The following is an 18,825-nucleotide window of genomic DNA, read 5'->3' as shown; positions in this document are numbered from 1 at the left end:
ACAAGTGTCACTGCCGTTAGTGCACCCAACAAACGAGAAGAAGAAACAAATCACATGAGGCGTGGTAAGCCACTCAGGCACCGGAAAGAGATAGGCATGTGCACTAAAGACATCCACGACAATGAGAAAACTGGGGAGAGACAGTTAATGTCATGTGAGAGAGACAGCGATCAAATGCTCCACGACCAGACCAAAGAAATAAATGCGTGGCTAGCAAATAACCTATCCACAGCAATAACACAAAAGACACCTCAAAAGCTACACTCACAAAAATGTCTTACAGATGACTCCGACTCCAGGAGCATGTCATCACAGCCTACCAGCTCAAGAAATGTATCTGTCAAAACGCTCTCAAAGAAACGTTCTCAGAGGAAATCAGCAAAAGGCTCCTCCAATTCAGAAAACATGTCTGTACGGTCATTCTGGTCAACCGAGTCAAGGTCCTTACAATGCTCATGGCATCAATCACTAAACTGCACAATAGAATCAGAGAACATTTTCCCCGTCCAGAGCAGCATATCTCACGTCAATGACTCAAAATATTTGATCACCCCACAATACAACACGTCATGTCAGTCACGGTTATCTCTAGACATAAAGAATATACCGGCACCCCTGAAGGGATCCGCGAGGCTGACTCAACGCGCTTGCAGAAGGAAACCAGATATACGGGACAGCACCCACCGGGTGAGAAAGGACTACCCTGCCACTCAGCAAGGAAGGTAAAATGGGTGGATAAGGAAGAAACATACACATGCCCGGATGATCAAAGAGTCCACCAGTTCCAAATGCGAGTGGGAGTGGGTGAGACAAACAGGGTCAACAAATGAGACCAAATCGAGCCACCCATGTCAGATAGTGCCTTACTGACTGGTATGCATGACTCGGAACAAGAGGACATTGCTGCCCCCGACCGGAAGAGACAAAAGGAAGTAAAATCTCATGCAGATGTTCGGAAGAGAACCAGAACACCATCTACTCTTGAAGGAGATCGAGCGTCAGTCGAACGAAAGCTACCAAGAAAGACAGATTGCCGCTATCGAGCTGAGCCATCACCTGTCACTTCCCAAAAGGCAACCACGATCGCGTGAGAATCTGTAAATGAGTGGATAACTCGGAAGGTTATTGGAAATCGCAACGAATATGAGAACCAGAGGATCACACACAATGTCTCGCACTTTCAAAGGCGCACTCCCGCAGTCAAGGATACTCTTGTCAAGGCAGCCGACAGCTCGAACAATGCAGTGTCTTCAACAGACTATACCTTGCCAACGCCTGAGGAGCTGACTGAGCCTAAGCCTGGAACGGCAACGTGTCTATGACCCATATGGACAATCTGCAGACCTGTGCGGCCAGTCAAGAAACCATAAACATGTTTGAAGTTAACTCTATTTTGTTAAGAAAGGGGGAGATGTAGTATCGTGTGCAGCAGTCTAGTGTTTAGGATAGACTCGTGGGAGGAGCAGGTAAGGGAGGAGTAGGAAACGGGGAATGGGAAGTTAGTTACGGGTAGGCACGTAAGAATAAAGACGTGTTAAACCCTACTCCGGGCTCCTGTGGTAATTAAGGGGAAGGCGTGACATTGTGCTTTAAAACTCTAGTTGATGACCCCTTCCTTCCATTCAAAGGCCGAGAAGTATTAAAGTATTAAAGTATTTTATTGTGATGATTATTTAAAATCTTACAACATAGCGCATATAAAAGAGACTTTTAAAATATATGTTACAGCATAAAATCGCATAAAATTATCATTGCAGGACCTTTACAGACAATTAAGTTTTTACAGTAGTAACGTCTTCTAGTTTCCTTTTAACCAGCAGCAGAAACTTTACGAAGAATGCGTTAAGAGCAATATCGTTAGGGTCCATACACTTAATCACTGCCTGCCTGCATGTCCGTATGCCTCGTGATTTTAAAGGAAACTTGAGCATTGATTTTCTCTCTTGCAGGAGTGCAGGGCAGATACACAAAAGATGTTGAATGTCTTCTTCGCCCATGTTACATAATCTACATTTCGTTTGAGTTTCTTGAAATTCCCATGGCCGAAGATGGCATCGGCCTGGCAGGGATCCATATCTTGCTTTAATGAGCACCTGCTTATTTTTTTCCGTCCACGGGGTTTTCAGATATTGTTGTATCTCCTTCTTTTTATAGCCATTTAGCACCGTCCAGGCATGTTTTCTGTTGGTGAGGGTAGCCTTGTCCTTTAAAATGGATAGGTGGTCTACAGCTTTATTAATGATTTTCTTAAATGAAGACTTGGTTATGTTCATTTCCCATATCGGCATAACCCCAAATTCATTAATCGCATCTCTAAGGTAGAGAGCTGCACTACAGTTAGTGTCCTTCTTAATTTCTCTCCATAGGAGCAAAGATATCTCATTTTGATGGTCACTTTTTATTTGGTTCCAAACTTTAATAAAGTGGCCTTGCCTTGTACCGTGTTGATTTGTTAGGCCGAACTCCATCCTTACTTGTGCTGGGGAAGCGTTCACTGGGAGATGGAAAAGCGCTCGGTATACTCTGGTCATAATTTTATTCAAAGTATCACTATCTTTACCCATAAGTGCTTCACTCCCATATGTAATAGTGGGTAGGAGTTTTGCACCAACAATGCTCAGAAGAGGACCATAGGTCAGGCTAGGGGGAGACTTTTGCACAGTTCTAAATGCAGCAATTAATGTGTTTGCTTTCCAATTAGCATCAGCTTTTTGAAGATGGTAATTGCCCTTTGCATCGAATAGTACCCCCAGGTATTTGTAAACCTCAACTTGTTCAAGCTCGATTTTATCCATGCACCATTTACTTTTTTGTTTTGTCTTTGCGTTTTTAGCAACTACCATAATCTTAGTTTTGTTCTCGTTTATAACCATTCCATTCTCTTTTGAGTAGGTATAGGTCCTTTTCATTAATCGCTGAAGGCCCACTTTTGTGTGACTCATAAGTATGACATCGTCGGCATACATCAAACTTGTGAGCCATCTATCAGCTAATTTCGGCGGATGGGCATTTTCATTGTCCAATAACCCTGGTAGGTCAGCAAGAAACAAATTAAAAAGAAGGGGGGCTAAAACACAACCCTGCTTCAATCCTTCATTTGCTGGGATCTCAGTAGATAGTGTGTGCCCGTCACCCATCCTCACCCTCACCCATGTCTCTGAGTATAGAAGGCGAACTAGCTTGAGCAATGGAGCTGGAATTTTCATTTTTTCTAGTTTGTCCCAGAGTAATTTTCGATTTACGCAGTCAAATGCCGATTTGAAATCTATAAAGCAAAGATATAAAGGTCGATTTAATCTAAGCGATTTGTTCATAAGTAAGGCGAGAATCATTATGTTAGTAGTCGTTCCTAGTCCTTGAATAAAGCCTGTTTGATTTAAAGGCATTCTTTTTTCTTCCGTCACCCAGTCAGTTAGTTTAGTTAGTATTAATTGGCAAATAGCTTGGCATCCGAGTATTGCAATGTTATCAACCTGTAATTTTCCGGCAGTGCCCAATTTCCTTTTTTAAATATTGGAGTTATTAGGGATCCACTCCATGACTTAGGTACCCTACCAGTCATCACAACTTCTAAGTACAACTTCTGTAGGATTGTTGCCCATAGATCCGGATTTTCTTTCAAAAGTGCAAATGGAATTCCATTTGGTCCTGGGGCGCCATTCTTCTGTCGTTTTATAAGTTTAATTAGCTCTTCTTTTTCTATGGGAAATTGCATATCCGTATCACTATCTTGGTAGATAAAGTCATTCACATTGTCAGTTTTACGCCCCTGTTGCATTTCCATTGAGGAAGTGTGTATAAGTTCTTGATTCAGATGTCTCCTTAGGAACTTGACCCATTCCTGCTCAGTTAAGGGAGATGAGACTACTTGCTTGTTGGGTCTAGCAAGGCCATTAATAATGTACCAAAAGTCTCTTGAGTTCTTCAGTTTACTGGCGTGGAATATTTTTGCCCAAATAGCTTGTTTCGCTTTGTTTTTCTCGCTCCATATTAGTTTCTTCAAGTTCTGGTTTAGTAACTTTAGATTTCCAAGATTTTCCGTTTTTAGATACGGGTTTTTGCTTAGTCTGATAATCCTATTTCGTTCTTTCTTCAGTGATCTTATTGTATGTGGGAGGTTTAAATAAGCTTTGTTTTCCTTCTTCTGGACATTCCCATATTTAGACCTTTTTTTCCTGTTTGCCCTTGTGATGTAGTCAACATCCCAGTCAGGTTTTTCCATTGTTCAATTGCTGTTTTTGTTGCAGTATCTTTCATGCATTTTTCCACTAACTTTTCCACTTGCTCATTAATTTCATCTTTATTACCTAAATTCCAAATCAATTTTTTATAGTTAGTAGTACCGCAATGCCCTTGGACCATCTGATAGGTCTTTTTCATAGTTATTCCAATATCCATTAGTATTGTCTGCTGGGCATGATCACTCACGTTTACTTTCGTTAGTTGGTATGAGGTGATGCTTTGGAACATATATAGGGTTGTCATGGTGTAATCAATCCTGGATTTTGTCTTGTGCCCAAAATAACTGTATCTTGGTGGAACATCCGTTTTTAGTCTGCCGTTAAGTATTCGAAGACCCATAGCTTCCATATCCTTTACAAATTTCTGACCCATTTTGTTTTTATTCGAGTTATTATTAGTCCCTAGATCCTGCTCAGGTATTAACCATTGATGGTTTTGCAGTTCCGTGGCTTCATCTCTTAAGTGTTGAGACATTAAATTGAGGTTAAAGTCCCCGGTAATCAAAAAATCTGCTATTGGGTCCTCGAGCATTCTATTAATTAGTACATTGTTCAGCGTTCCACATGTTTTCTCCCTACTCTTATTAGTGGGCAATATATAAACAGTAATCAAATATATTGTTCTAGGTTTTTGATTATTTATTTTATAGGTAAGTTTGAACATCAGAATGTTCGACTCATCTATTTCCACTAGCTCATGGTCAGTGTGCAACGCATTAGAAATGAATATAGCCTGCCCCCCACTGGCTCGCCCAAACTTTTGGTCTTTTTTTGCGTTTTCATAGTAACCTGCATAACCATGTAGCATAAATGGGTTAGATTCCCATGTTTCCTGCAGCACTACGATATCAGGGTTTCCCACTATCGAGTCTATATATGCGTTGTTAATTTTCCCCCTCAAACCGTTAATGTTCCAGGAACATAGACTTATTATTTCTTTGTTTATGCTGTTAGCTCCTATTTGTAGTTGACTACTGTATCATTGTGTCTGGTTACTATGGAGTGCCAAGTTAATCAATTTTTCATTTATTTCTGTGTTTCTTTCTACCTCTTTTTGCAAGGTGTGACATTCATTTTTTTCTGGTGATCTGCCAAGTGCATTTTTAAGGACTGATACAGTCTTTGTCCCTACCTTTTTTTGATCCAGTGGAGTATCAGCTTCTATAAAAGGGGTAGGGTAAACCTCTGGGATTTGTTTGGTGAGTATTATGCCCCAGGATTTAAATATCTTATGCTCCTTCATTATCTGGTCAGCTATGAATGTTGATGATAGTGAGATTAAGGTTGGGGTCTGGCTACTCTGGTCATCCTCCATAAATTGTACAGATATAATGTCTTTAGTTGCAATGTTATTGAGTGAAGGTATGCATTTAAAAAGTCGCAGTAAATTCCCTCGATTAAGAATGTCGTGTCTACCTCTAGAGCGGAATTCTGGTGTAAATTTAAGTTTCTCACTAATTTCAGTAGTGTGTTGATTTGCAGCCTCCTTTATCTTAGTTTGTTTCGTTGTATAGCTTACTGTTTTATTCCCATCCATGCTTTTAATCTGCAAATAATCACGTTCGGATGTTATATCAAGGCTATTTACTGCCCTTCTCTCTAACAGGACGATGTCTTTTTTTGTATCTTCCTTCATACCTGCCTTAAGATGAGGAATCATTGTTTCCGTCTCGTTAATAGATATGACTCCATTCGTTGTATCAGGGTTATAAGTAATTTGATCTCTTTCTTTTTAATTTTGGTTTTCATCCTGGTTAGGTTCCTTTTGCAGACTCTCTGGCATATTGTTTTTTACTCGTACTTCCACTATTCTATTTTCTTCCCATACCGGAATTTGTGATTCGTTTATTTTGTCAGATTTTATTGAACCACGGTCGTTTAGTGGTTTTTTTCCGAAGATAGGGAAGAAGTTGTTAGATCCGGAGCTAGGTAATTTGAGTTCCTCAGATGGTTTACTTGTGATAATCAGCTTCGGTTTCTCATTTTTTCTTGCTTTGCGCAGCTTTTTCTTTTGGCGTTTTGTCATCGTAGAGAAGCCATCTGACTCAGTGTCATTCAGATTTTGGTCGTTTTTGGAGACTGTACACGTAGCTTCACATAGGATTTCATTTTCCAGTTGATCCTTTGCCTGTGAGATATGTAAGTTAACTGTATCGTCAGATTGTCTTATTAGATGTTGTGATTCTGTGGGATTAGAGTTGTCCGTGCCAACCCCAGGTGTAGTTTTTTCCATTCCCATCCTACTGGCGATGTTCGTTTTAGAGTTATCCTTACTATGATGGATGGTTCTTTTAGCGTCATCTATTATGCTTGTTAGTACTGCAGGTAGGGCTGGTAGCTTATCCATGATAGGCACATAAATGCAGTCAGAAGATGTTTTTTCATTATCTCTTTGTGCTCTGATTATCAGATCATTTAATTGGGCCAGTTTGTTGTCAATCCCCGCCACGTTGTTTGCCATCATTTTTAGAAGGTCAATTTGTATATCCATTTTATTTGATTGGTAGTGAAGGGCTTCTAGCGTAAGGGTTGATGTTTGGTAGAATATATCCCATGGTTTGACTCCACCCTGATGTTTAGCTCCTATTTCTAGTGTTTCATACTTGGATTGCTCAGCTTCCACGGAGTCTATAGTTTGCTCCCTAGTTTCAACCATCTTACCACCGTTGTCAGCCGGTTCCTTGGGTATGTTATTAGTCTGAGTGCTCCTTTGGGGTTCCTGATGATGATCTGTGTGTATTTCAGTTTCCTCAGGGCTTGTGCCCGACATTTTAATTATCTCAACATTGACTTCAAAAGGGATCCTTTGTGTTGTTTGCCCTACTTGCTCAGTCCTTTCTTGGCAGTCTTGTTGGTTGGATTCCATTGATTGCAACAGCAATTTGTTTGCGGTGATGGCATCCAGGTTAGACGTTACAGACATATTAGTTTCTTTCGTCGTTGCTATATAGCAATTTCTCATATCTTTTGCAGGTTCTTCCTGAGTTTTCCACGGCTGTTGGGCTCCAGTTTGTGTTTCTAGGACCATAGATTCATTTTCATTCCAGATATATTCTATTTGGTCCAGCTCTTTAATTTCTTTGTTGTTTTGTGACTGATTTAAGGCCTAAGTGTTAGTATTAGTATTAGTTTTAATAGGTTTCATGGGTGTTTGTAATTTGTCCTTGTTCGTTTCCATTATCATTGACATCATACCACCACTGGATCCTTCAAAAATTGGAATTTGTCTGGTAATTTACCAGATTTCTCGAACATCCGCGCAATCGGGGAAATAAGAGATTGGTTCTGATCTGTAGTGTTTATTTTTAGTTTTTTTGCTACATTTGATTGCTGCAGTTTTTTTTGTGCGTTTAGTTGCTGTTCCCACAGTCCTTACCTTTCCTGATCTCATGTCTAGGACTGTGCCTTTGGTTTATATATTTGCTTTTGCTCCTTGTAGGTACTTTATTTATTTATTTATAGTGTTTTGTATAGCGCGAACAAGACCCGTGGGTATCAGAGCGCTTAACAGAACAGAATTGCATATAGACATTATAGTAGCAGTACTAACCACAGAAGAATAATGAGGTAGAAGGCAGTATACTGCCTGGATGAAATTAGATATATATATTCATAAAGACTGTGCAATTAGCGTTATATGGCGAGCACGGCTTGACTTGTGTCGTGCTAACAAACCATGATCATTGAGGTAGGGTTATAAGGCGTTCCAGTGCATATCAAAGGATAAAATGTATAAATAAATCAAGTGAGGTAGAAGTTATATAGAATGACTAAGAGCTATAGTTATAAATTCACACTTATATGGATAAATAAATCAAGTGAGGAAGAAGTTATATAGTCTGACCGTGAGATATAGTTAAAAGTTCACACTTATATGAGGTAGCAGTAATGTGTTAAGTCTCGGCTTGAGCCCGGCATCAGTTCATTCTCAGATACAGATCTTCTAATTTTCCATGGAGAGGACAGTCCTCAGTTAGAAAAGTGATCATCCCAGTGATCCGTAGGTTTCTCTAAGTAGGGTTTTTACTCATCAAGTGGCTCTTCAGTTCTCGCTTGAATGTTACTGTATTTTGAATTTTCCTGATGTTTGGAGGTAGTGAGTTCCAGATTCTGGGGGCAGCTCCGGAGAATGCTCGGTTGTAGGTCTTTCTCTTGTGGAAAAAGGCTGGTCGTAATAGTAGATCTTTTGCGCTTCTAGTTGTTCTGTTACCTCCTGAGAGCTTAAGTTTCTTGGCTAGGTATCTAGGCGTGTTGTAGTGAACTGCTTTGTGCGTAATACAGGCCATCTTCATTTGAATTCTTGCCTCGTAAGGTAGCCAGTTTAGTGCTTTCAGGTGAGGAGATATGTGGTCGAATTTCTTCGTTCCCGTAATGAGTCTCGCCGCTGCGTTGAGGCAGGCTTTTAGTGGTGCTGTGGATGTTTTCGGTAGGCCCGCTAATGTGGTGCAGCCGTATTCGATCCTCGAGATGACTAGTGATTGGATAGCCAGTTTTAGATCTGTTTCAGAGATGAAGGGTTTCAGTTTTCTTAAGTAATTCAAGTGGAAGCGTGCGCTCTTGGCCATTGAGCTAATATGGTTTTTCATGTCGAGGTTTTCATCTAGTGTAATTCCTAGTGATTTGGCTGAGTTAACTAGAGTCGGGGTGCAGTTTAGCGCTGTCACCAGTTTAGTCCATTCTTTAACTTCAGATTGGCTCCTTGTCGGTGAAATTAGCAGGAATTCTGTTTTCTGGGCGTTTAGTTTCAGATGGTTCATTGTTAACCATTGCAAAGTTCTCCTTAGTGTCTTGTTCATTAAGTCAATGTCCTCAAGGGAGGCGATCTTTATGTATAGTTGCGTGTCGTCTGCATACATATGATAGGATACCTGAGATTCTTGAAGGATCTCCGTGAGAGGTTCTACATACAAGTTGAATAGATCTGGAGATAGCGTTGAGCCTTGTGGGACCCCGATTGCGTTGGGGCTCGGGGAAGAGAGTGCTTGGTTCACCAGGAAACGCTGAGTCCTGTTTTGTAGGAAAGAATTGAACCATTTCAGCACGTTTCCAGATAAACCCATCCTGTCTTGTAGTCTGGTCATTAGCACTTCGTGCTTTACCGTGTCAAATGCTGATGATAGGTCTAGTAGGATCAGTAGGCAAGTTTGATTTCGGTCTAGGGCTTGTAGGGCGTCGTCAACAATATGCAGGATCGCAGTTTCAGTGCTGTGCCCTGTTCTGAATCCTGATTGGCAATCGTCCAGTAGCGAGAATTTAGCGATGTGTTGACTTAGTTGGCCCTGCACGCATTTCTCAATGAGTTTAGCCAGTAGAGGGATGTTGGTCACTGGTCGATAGTTGTTCGGGTCTGATGCATCAGCTGTCGGTTTTTTGAGGATGGGCATCACCTGCCCTGTTTTTAGGCAGTCAGGGAGGGTTCCTTGTGCAAGTGAGGCGTTTATTATCTCGGTCCAGATTGGCACTAGAGTGTGGCCGATTTCTCTTACACACTTTCCTGGTAGAGGGTCTTGATAGTGGTTGTTCGGTCTAATCTCCGCCAGCGTTCTGGCGATCTTTTCTTGGTCGTATAATTCAAATGTGTCCCATTTTGCCTTGTTTTTAGTTTGGAGACTCTCTGGTGAGATATTGTCTTCATTTTCAGGTGGAGGCAGTGTCCTAAGGTCAGTTGCTGCAATTGTGAGTTCAACTTCGAGCGATTTAGATTTTTCGGTGAAAAATGCGGAGAATTCCTCGCAGCTTATGGGGGTTTTTGTATTCTCTAGAACCGTTTTGGCTATTTTATTTGACTGCTGTTTTAACATCTCGAAGAGTTTTCGTGGTCTGTTTATGGCACTGTCCAATTCAGCTCTGAAAAATTCTTTTTTGGTGTTGATTATTTTTTTGTTGTATTATTTTCTTGTTTTCCTGAGTGTTTTCAGCTCCGGTGAGGAGGGATGTTGTCTCCACCTCCTTTCGGCCATTCTCAGTTTGCGCCTGTCCTCATTCAATGATTCATTAAACCAAGGATTTTTTGGTTTCTCTGATACTTTTTTCAGTTTTAGGGGCATGGTATCATCGACGATATTGCCGATCGAGGTTATGTAGTGATCAGTCAGCTCATTAAGGTACGATTTTGGTACGTTATAGTACACTAGCACAGACTTTATACTCCCCTCTTATAGAGACACGAGTCTAGAACATAAGAATTCCAAACTTCTCTGTGCACTACCAAGCCTGTCTACTCCTTTTAGGGCTCTGGAACCCTACCGTTTGCTGATCCACATGACAGGTTAAACAGAGCCAGGAGCAGCTGCCGTCAGGGGGCAGCACTGGAGTAAGGGCGGAGTAAGGGCGGGTTAGGGTTGGAGCGTATTCAAATCCACAAATCTGGGTAGAGGCTATGGATGTGAAATTTTTCGCCTCGCCCCACCAACCGTTGACCTATTAACCCTATTAACCCAATAACCCAGAGGTAGGAGATATATATGGAAGACGAAACCCCCTACCTCTTCAGATGTAGTTTTGGTCACGCAAATGCAGTCCGTAGTCCGTAATCCGTGGTCTGATCCTTGAGTAGGTCAAAGGCAAAAAAATGTTTAAAAAAATAAAAAAACAGGTCCCCCCCCCCCTGGTTGGCAGTGCTGTTTTCACAGGCAGTTTTCACCGGCAGCAGCAGTCTAACGGGACTCCAAACGATCCCCTTTTCAATTCTTGCAGAGTCCCAGGTTACAGGTTACGAAGAGCAGGCTCGCACCAGCACTGGCGCAGGCGGAGGCAGCACTAGCAGGCACAGGCGGAGGCAGAGGGGTGCTGTTATCTCAGCGCTCAGCCTCAAGACTCAGCCCAGCCCAGGCAGCGCTCACACCTGTGTAGAGAGCCACTCGGGCTCTGCAATACATTGTATCTTTTCCCCCACGCACGCATGCACACCCCGGGGCGGGCTCGCGCCGGGGATATAAATAAAGAAGCGGAAGACCGCTCGGGGTCTTTCCAGCTAACCCGTATCCAGTGCCCGTGTCATCTCTTGTGTGGTTACTCACCTCGTGCTAGGCCTCCATTCCACAGTGCCACATTGGCGACGAGGCCGGCTCTTAGCCACGCGTGCCCCACAGCAGACGGCGGCGCCGCGTCGCCTGCATCCAGCTGCGGTGCCCACCCGCGCTGCTGTGTCGTCCCGACTCCCAAGGCCCGCCCACGCGTCTCCCGTGAGGGAGCGCCTTCAGCTGGCGGGGCTCGCGGGGAGTCGGTGTGCAGGTTGCTGATCCCGGCGGGTGAGTGCCTTTCTCTGCCCCGCCTGCGCAATCCGTCACCGAGCCCCCCCTCCCGGCAGGAGCGGAAGCGGAGCAGGAGCTCCTTAAGCGGCCGCACCACGTGGCCTGGCGAGGCTTCCTCGGCCCCAGCCTCCCCCAAGGTGAGCGCACGCTCGGCGCGCCGACGGCGGCCCCCCTTGGCCTGATCATCGAGTGTCTGTAGAGGTGACGACGATTCCACCCACAAGACATATAGAAACAAACATTGGCTGCTGCAACTGGCCTCCCGGGTGCCCCACGTTCCTGGCCTACAAGGGAAGCAGAATAAGGGAGAAACATTGGCGGACCTAAAAAGGGAGGTGGACCACACACATCCCACCCTACCCAGTTGCCTGTGCCGCCAATAAGCACGAGTAAAGACAAGGAACTCCTCGCTACACAAAGGTGTTTGGTAGCGCAGGCAAACTAATACCACCGATGTCGGTCATAGTGACGGGGGCGGCCCAGGATGGGGCAGGCCAGAACGCACCTCCAGTGGTCCAGCCACCGCCTGTCCAGCCACCGCCCGTCCAGCCACCACCAGTGATGCCTGTACCCCAGCAACAGGCCCAGGCTCAGGCAGGAGCACCCCAGCAGGCGGCACCCGCCCACCTTCACTCCGGCGCAGCGCCCATCCCCCACTTCAGCGAAACGGCGGACCCGGCTACGGCAGCGCAGAGATGGAAGGCGTGGGTCGGGAGGCTCAACCTCTATTTCAGAGGCACAAGAGAAACGGACGGAACTGTGAAAAGATCACTCCTCATACTGTACGGGGGGCCCGAGATTTACGAACTCTTTGAGTCACTCCCCAACACCGGCCTTGATCACGACTACGACGCTGCGGTCGCAGCCCTTAATGCGCACTTTGACCCCCAGATCAATAACGATTTCGAGAAGTTTAAATTCAAACGAGCCTGGCAGACCGACGTGGAGTCGGTTGACATGTACTATGCCCGTCTTCGCCGACTTGCGAGCACGTGCCCGTTCACCAACCCCCGGGATGAAATAAGAGACCAGATTATCGTGGGGTGCAGGTCAAAACTGCTCAGAAAGCTGATCCTCAGACAACCAGGCATATCGCTTGATGAGATACTAATCCTAGCTAGGTCGCACAAACTGTCGGATGCCAGGGCAGAGGAGATGGAGGCCGCGTTACGCACGCCAGTGATTGCCCCCCCCTGCGGTGAAGATGACGCCGATAAAGGAAGAAAGGATTGATGCCATACAGGGAAGATTCCCGCCAACGAGACAACGGAACGCTCCACCAAGAGGAAGCCAGTGCGGGTATTGCGGAGCGGATCACCCAGCCACTGCCACCTGTAGCGCGAAAGGAAAGACGTGCCTCAAATGCGGGCGCATGAACCACTTTGCCGCTGTCTGTCGAGGAGGAAAATTCCGGTCAGCCGGACCGCGTGCCAAAGCAGTGACGCAGCATATCCGACGGCTGTCCCTCGACCAAGAACCGCCCCCTCCAGATCACCAGGCCCAGGAAAGACGGCCGAGATATGAGGATGACGAGGATGACGAGGTGTATGTCATCTCTTACGTGAGCAGAGCGTCCACAAGAAGAAGGCCGACGCCCATGTGTTCCGTTGCAGTCGATGGCACTGAAGTCAAAGCCCTGATCGACACGGGGGCATCCGTGAACGTCATGGATTCCGACCAATACGAGATGATGTCTCCGAAACCCATCCTGACGCCCTCAGCAGCAAGGATCTACACGTACGGGGGCACTGAGCCACTCCCGCTTAGAGGGATGATTCAAGCAACGGTAGTCAACGGCGAGTACTCCACTGAAACCAAGTTCCACATCACTGAAGGGAAGAAAGGTACGCTTCTGTGCTGTCACACAGCAGAGGACCTTGGCCTGGTGTTCTTCGCCAATCAAGTGCATCAGGCGCACGCAGACTTCATGCTAAAGGACTTCCCGGAGCTGTTCAAGGGCCTAGGGAAACTAAAAGGGCGAAAGTTTAAATTGCATATAGACACGTCAGTTAAACCCATGGCGCTCCGCCACCGGAGGGTGCCTTTCAACCTAAGGCCACAAGTCGAGGAGGAGCTCCGGAAGCTTGAAGACCTGGGAGTAATCGAGAAGGTGTCGGGCCCGACACCCTGGGTCTCTCCATTGGTAGTCGCACCAAAGCCGAAACAACCAGGGGCGATCCGACTGTGTGTGGACATGAGGCTACCCAACACCGCAGTCAAATGTGAACGGCACATCACCCCCACCATAGATGATATTGTCGCGGACCTCAATGGAGCGAAATGGTTTTCAAAATTGGACCTCAACTCGGGCTACCACCAGCTTGAATTGGAGCCAACCAGCAGGTACATCACCACGTTCTCGACCCACGTGGGGTTGAGACGCTACACCCGACTCAGCTTCGGCGTATCCTCAGCGGCTGAGGTCTTCCAAAATGCCATTCGTGAGGTATTATCAGGACTGAAGGGGGTGATTAACCTCAGCGATGATATCCTGGTGTACTCGGCGACTCTGGAGGAACATCACACCAACCTGAGGGCAACTCTCCAAAGACTCGCAGTCAGCGGGTTAACGCTACATCGGGCCAAGTGCTCCTTCTACCAGGAGTCCATTGACTTTTTTGGGTATGTTTTCACGCGGGAAGGTCTGAAGGTAGACCCCAAGAAAGCAGAGGCAATCAAGGCGGCCAGCACCCCAAGGAACCCCACAGAGGTGCGCAGTTTTCTGGGCATGGCAACCTACTGTGGTCGGTTCATACCCAACGTGGCCGCGATCGCGGAGCCCCTCAGAGCCCTCACCAGAGCTGATCAGAAGTGGGACTGGACAGGATCAGCCAACAAGGCCTTCCAAGCAGTCAAGGCCAGCCTTCTCGAGGACACCACCATGGCCTACTTCCAACCACGACGCAAGACTGAGCTAATTGTTGACGCCAGTCCCGTAGGACTTGGGGCGGTCCTCCTGCAAGAGTATGGACCGGAAGAGTGGAAACCAGTTGCATACACTAGCAAAGCACTGTCAGACACCGAGACTAGGTATGCCCAAATTGAAAGAGAGGCCCTGGCCATCAAGTGGGCGTGTCAACACTTCCACCTATACCTTTGCGGACAAGAGTTCACGGTGGTAACTGATCACAAGCCGCTGCTGCCCCTTTTTGCAGGATCTTCTCGGTTGGCGCCCCCGCGCATCGAACGCTGGGCGGTTCAACTACAAGGGTACCATTTCAAGATCGCATTCCGTCCAGGCGCCCACATTCCGTCCAGGCGCCCACAACCCAGCTGACTATCTGTCCCGGCACCCGGATGTCGTCAACCAGTATCCTCCCAAAGACGAAGGTACAGAAGCTGAGGAGTTTGTCCACATGATCTCACAGGCGGCCTGTCCGGAGAACATGTCACTCAAAGAGATTGGCGAAGCTACCGCCACGGACTAAACACTGGTGAGAGTTCGCCAGGCTCTAGAAGGAAATAGGTGGGCCCATTTTCTTGATGGCGCCTCGAACCTCCGTCCGGAAGTGAGCCATGCCCGACAGCAACTGTGGCAAATACGCAACGAACTGAGCATGGGGGATGAAGGAATCATCCTAAGAGGACATCTCATCGTCGTACCGGAAAGTCTCCAACAAAGAGCTCTAAGTCTGGCGCATATAGGACACCAAGGCATGGCCAAGACGAAAGCACGTCTCCGGAGCAAAGTGTGGTTTCCGGCCATGGACAGCCAAGTAGATGCCATGATACGGGCCTGCCATGCCTGCACCATCACTGGCGGCGATCCGGCCCCAGCACCGGTGATCACAGAGGAGGCGCCCCAGATGCCCTGGACACATCTCAGCATAGACTTTGGCAGTTTTCCAGACGGGAGACATATGCTTGTCCTGGTCGACTCCTTTTCAAAGTTTCCAGTAGTTGAAGTCATATCATCCACTGCATTCCCACAAGTCAGAAAAGTATTGAGCCGCGTCTTCGCAACAATGGGGCTGCCGGAGGAAATCAAGTCGGATAACGGACCCCCTTTTCAAGGGAGGGAGTTTCAGCTATACCTCGAAAGCCTGCGAATCAAACACAGGAAAATCACCCCTTTGTGGCCGCAGGCCAATGGGGAAGTCGAAAGACTAATGCGAACATTGAACAGAGCGCTTAGAATTGCGTCGGACAACGGGGATGACCTGGAAATAGCCCTCGACCAATTCCTGGGAGCCTATAGACAAACGCCTCACTCCACGACAAAATGTGCTCCGGCCCATGTGCTTTTCAAGCGGGCACCCCGAGACAGCATCCCGACCGACAGCACGTGGGTGCCAGCAGAGAGAGATGCCGAAACCATTCAAGCGAGAAGGCAGAACACCAACGCGAAAGCAAGTGAGCATCGTCATGCCAAAGAACCTAGCCTGAGAGAAGGAGACCTGGTAGTTGTCAAAGACCGCCATCCGGGCTGGAAGTTCCGCACACCCTACGAGTCGGAAGTGTGGAGAGTGGACAAGGTACAGGGGACAATGGTAACAGCGGAACGAAATGGACACACGGTGACGAGAAATGTGTCCTGCTTCAAGAAAGTCACCGGAATGACAGGAAGATCACGACCTGAAGAAGGGATAGAAGAAGGAGAATATGAAAACCTGGAAGGCGGCAGAAGCCCGGACTGGTCAACAGCAGCCCAGCAACATGGGGCAAGTCCACCTAGGCCGACGTCACCGAATCTGGTCACAGGTCAGGGCCGACCTATAGCCACGGGTGCAGAAGAAGGTACCGAGGCAGCCCCGGCTGGGGTTGCCGAGCCAACTGGTGCCAGGAACCCAAGATACAGTCTAAGGCCCAATCCTAGACCCAACCTGCGGATGAGAGACTTTGTGTGGACATCCCCATGAACAGTGGTCCGGCATCTGCTGCGTGATCAGAACTAAATTAAAGGAGGGATGTAGAGAGCCACTCGGGCTCTCCAATACATTGTATCTTTTCCCCCACGCACGCATGCACACCCCGGGGCGGGCTCGCGCCGGGGATATAAATAAAGAAGCGGAAGACCGCTCGGGGTCTTTCCAGCTAACCCGTATCCAGTGCCCGTGTCATCTCTTGTGTGGTTACTCACCACGTGCTAGGCCTCCATTCCACAGTGCCACAACCTGCTCACGCCTGCACCTGCCCACGTTGCCTGCTCCTCCCACACTCTTTTCGTGTACCTGCCGTGGTATGAATGTGAAGCACCCAGCAGACCAACAGAGGGCTGTCCGTCGAGCCCAGTGAATCCCGGCACCCGAGCCGCTCGTGCCCTGTATGGTCCGTATGCTCCGCTGCTCCTTGATGGATACGAAGGTACGATGATGGAGTGTAAGGAGCGAGCAGGAGCAGGAGCGAAAGCAGCACTTCGGTGAGGCGTTCTCCGTGAGGCGTTCTCCGTGAATGGCGTTTCCTGGCTCCAACACAACTTGTGAGCTCCCTCCAGTGGCCAACATGCAAAAAGGCCGAGAACACGTCTGGCTGATCAGCTCATACTCCTCCTGTTCTCTTTTCTTATCGTCTGCGATCCTCCCGGCCCTGGGGGCATATTACCACCAACTAGCGATAATTATCGCTATGATGGTTTAGCGGCGATATTTTTATTGCCGAGCTGCGGCGATTTTTATCGCTTAGGAGCCTTGATATTATCAATGTTTATCTTCTAAGCGATAAAAATCGGCCGTAATGCATGAATATCGCTGAAAAGTCAGCGATATTCATGCATTACCGAGCTAATGCTCTTAGCCATGTTATCCACCTAGCATTGGATAACATGGCTAAGAACTGCTCAGGGGCAGGTGTTAGCTTTTGGAGATATTCACGCTTAGCGCGAATATCTCCAAAAGTTGGTAATAGGAGATAGCATTGTTAGCGACTGTTTCCAGTCGCTAACATCTTGGCACGCCCACTTTGCATGTCATTAGTGATAAATATCACTGACATGCAAAGCGGGGCCCAAGATGGTCGCTATCTCCTACTAGCTGTCGCTAACTGGTGTTAGCGACAGCTAGGTAATAGGGAGATAATTTTATCTCCGCTTTCTTGGCTTTTAAAGCCAAAAAAGAGGAGATAAACCCCCTTGATAATATGCCCCCTGGTGCCTTCCCAGAAGGCAGGGCTCTGTGCAGACCCTTCATGCTATTTTTAACCCACCCTCCTTGCACTCCCTTCAGCCCTGGCCTTATTATTTCTTTTTTTTGTTGGCATATTTATATAGCACGAACTGGACCCGAAGGTATTGGAACGCTTTACATGAGCACCGTATTTACATTACACATTCAGGCCCTTTCTTGATAATATGGCCCTAAGTGATTTGCCCAGAATCACAGGATGAGGAGGCGACCCCGAGGCTCGAACCCTTGGAGGCATCTTCGACTGAACCACGATGCAGTATCGGAGCGCACGAGCGCCGTGGCGCGGGTCCGACCATTGAAGCTGGGTGAAGGGGGGTTTGCAAAAAAGATCTCTCCGGGCCTGCGCAATTTCCGGTTGTTTGTGCTAATCTACATCATCGGGGTTTGATGCTACAGCGCCCCCCACACCCCCGTTCAGTGCCTTTGATGACTGCCTATATTCACAGCTGTCTGTCTAATAAGGCAAAGTTCGAGGATCACCTGTGAGCCGGGCTGACAATGTAAACCGGAGCGTGGCCCTCTGTCGGCAGTCAGTAGAATTGCAGTCTTTAGTCTGAAGGAAATCTCAAATGAGGCCAGAGTATAGAAGAGATGGCAAATCCAGCATACCCATAATGCATCTGTGTAAAGCATAGAACTGTCGCAACAGCAAAGACCGTTGTCGATAATTATTGGACATTGAATTTGAAACTGTTAGGTAACATAAGAACTGGTTCTTTTGGCAATACCCAAGGACTCTGAATTCGGCCGCTCTAACTTTACCATGTATATTCAACATGAATACTCCGTGTGAAGCGTCAAATTACTTAAATTATTTGCACTTCGTGTGGCGCTGATGATGGTAATTTGATCAAATTTTTGAAAGATCTTCGTACAGTTGCGGAGATCCGATAATTTAGTGCACAAATAGATCACTCAAACAGAAATTGTCACTTCTTTAAACGATGCTATATAGCACGGACTTTACACGAGAGTGTCAGAGCGCTTTTCAATAGGAACAGAACTGAAACATGTCAACATTACAAGTGAACAAATTGCAAAAGTTAGATTACACAAGGCAAAATTGACAATCGAGATCAAACAAAATACAAGAGGTAGCAAACGGTGCATTACAGGAGGAAAAAGTGACGTGTGCAGGTTACAAAAGCGTAAAAAGTGCAAGTAGAGGTATAATACTGCAATAAATGGAGGACACACTCAAACACAAGA

Source organism: Lissotriton helveticus, chromosome 11, assembly GCF_964261635.1.
Source record: "Lissotriton helveticus chromosome 11, aLisHel1.1, whole genome shotgun sequence".
Taxonomy (NCBI): domain Eukaryota; kingdom Metazoa; phylum Chordata; class Amphibia; order Caudata; family Salamandridae; genus Lissotriton; species Lissotriton helveticus.
The sequence above is the reverse complement of the archived record's forward strand: the minus strand, read 5'-3'. Positions refer to the sequence as shown.